This window comes from Petromyzon marinus, unplaced genomic scaffold (genome assembly GCF_048934315.1).
Source record: "Petromyzon marinus isolate PM22_M1 ecotype Great Lakes invasive population unplaced genomic scaffold, UKy_Petmar_22M1.pri1.0 PM_G_Scaffold_132, whole genome shotgun sequence".
Taxonomy (NCBI): domain Eukaryota; kingdom Metazoa; phylum Chordata; class Hyperoartia; order Petromyzontiformes; family Petromyzontidae; genus Petromyzon; species Petromyzon marinus.
The window spans coordinates 117,501-120,000 of record NW_027422687.1 but is presented as its reverse complement, the minus strand read 5'-3'; positions in this window follow the sequence as shown (position 1 = coordinate 120,000).

Sequence of the window (2,500 nt, the reverse complement as noted above, 5' to 3'; positions counted from 1 at the left end):
GCTTTGCTAAACCTGTTCTTCGACTCCTTGAATCTGTCTCTATCCCCACTCCTAAACGCTTCCTCCTTCTCCAACCTCAACCTTTTGAGCTTTGCTGAGAACCAGGGCTTGTTGTTGTTAAAGTTCACCCTGGTACGTGTTGGGATACAGCAGTCCTCACAGAAGCTGATGTACTCAGCCTCTGTGAGTTCATCCAGACTATTGGTAGCAGTCGTGAACATATCCCAGTCAGTACAGTCTAAGCACGCCCGCAAATCTTCCACAGCCTCACTGGTCCACTGTTTAGATGTCCTCACAGCAGGTTTACAGAGTTTTAGTTGCTGCCTGTATGCACGAATCAGGTGGACCAAGGGAGTTCTGTGCGAGCCGAACAGCCCCGTGACCCACAAGAGAAACATCCCCGCCAAATTCGAGCGTTTGACGGGGTCTATCCGTGAAAAAATATTCACGTTTTTGAGTGCACATGCATTTCTGCTGCAAATGCCTCTGGAAGTTTCATGCCGTTCGTATGCCAATTGTGGCAACACGAAAATGACCCGTTTTCCCATTCCGAGGGATTTCTGTGCGACCCTAACAGCCCCGTGAGCCACAAGAGACACATCCCCGCCAATTTCTAGCGTTTCACGGGGTCTATCCGTGAAAAATATAGACGTTTTTGAGTGCACATGCATTTCTGCTGCAGATGCCTCTGGAAGTTTCATGCCGTTCGTACGCAATGTGGCAACACGAAAATGACCCCTTTTCCCATTCCGAGGGATTTCTGTGCGACCCTAACTAACAGCGCCCGTGAGCCACAAGAGAGACATCCCCGCCAATTTATAGCGTTTCACGGGGTCTATCCGTGAAAAATATAGACGTTTTTGAGTGCACATGCATTCCTGCTGCAAATGCCTCTGGAAGTTTCATGCCGTTCCTATGCAATGTGGCCACACAAAAATGACCCGTTTTCCCATTCCGAGGCATTTCTGTGCGACCCTAACAGCCCCGTGAGCCACAAGAGAGACATCCCCGCCAACTTCTAGCGTTTGACGGGGTCTATGCGTGAAAAATATTAAAATTTTTGAGTGCACGTGCCTTTCTGCTGCAAATGCCTCTGGAAGTTTCATGGCGTTCCTATGCAATGTGGCAACACGAAAATGACCCCTTTTCCCATTCCGAGGGAGTTCTGTGCCACCCTAACAGCCCCGTGAGCCACAAGAGACACATCCCCGCCAATTTCTAGCGTTTCACGGGGTCTATCCGTGAAACATATAGAAGTTTTTGAGTGCACATGCATTCCTGCTGCAAATGCCTCTGGAAGTTTCATGCGGTTCGTACGCAATGTGGCAACACGAAAATGACCCGTTTTCCCATTCCCAGGGATTTCTGTGCGACCCGAACAGCCCCGTGAGCCACAAGAGACACATCCCCGCCAATTTCTAGCGTTTCACGGGGTCTATCCGTGAAAAATATCAATTTTTTTTTGACTGCACATGCATTTCTGCTGCAAATGCCTCTGGAAGTTGCATGCGGTTCGCATGCAATGTGGCGACACGAAAATGACCCGTTTTCCCATTCCGAGGGATTTCTGTGCCACCCTAACAGCCCCGTGAGCCACAAGAGAGACATCCCCGCCAATTTCTAGCGTATCACGGGGTCTATCCGTGAGAAATATTCACTTTTTTGAGTGCACATGCATTCCTGCTGCAAATGCCTCTGGAAGTTTCATGCGGTTCGTATGCAATGTGGCGACACGAAAATGACCCGTTTTCCCATTCCGAGGGATTTCTGTGCCACCCTAACAGCCCCGTGAGCCACAAGAGAGACATCCCCGCCCACTTCTAGCGTTTCACGGGGTCTCTCCGTGAAAAATATCACATTTTTTGAGTGCACATGCATTCCTGCTGCAAATGCCTCTGGAAGTTTCATGCGGTTCGCATGCAATGTGGCGACACGAAAATGACCCGTTTTTTCCCATTCCGAGGGATTTCTGTGCCACCCTAACAGCCCCGTGAGCCACAAGAGACACATCCCCGCCAATTTCTAGCGTTTCACGGGGTCTATCCGTGAAAAATATTCAATTTTTTGACTGCACATGCATTTCTGCTGCAAATGCCTCTGGAAGTTTCATGCGGTTCGCATGCAATGTGGCGACACGAAAATGACCCGTTTTCCCATTCCGAGGGATTTCTGTGCCACCCTAACAGCCCCGTGAGCCACAAGAGAGACATCGCCGCCAATTTCTAGCGTTTCACGGGGTCTATCCGTGAAAAATATTCACTTTTTTGACTGCACATGCATTCCTGCTGCAAATGCCTCTGGAAGTTTCATGCCGTTCGCATGCAATGTGGCAACACGAAAATGACCCGTTTTCCCATTCCGAGGGATTTCTGTGCCACCCTAACAGCCCCGTGAGCCACAAGAGACACATCCCCGCCAATTTCTAGCGTTTCACGGGGTCTATCCGTAAAAATGTAGCACGCACCAAAACGAGAAAAGATTTCCATCGCACCTGCACTAT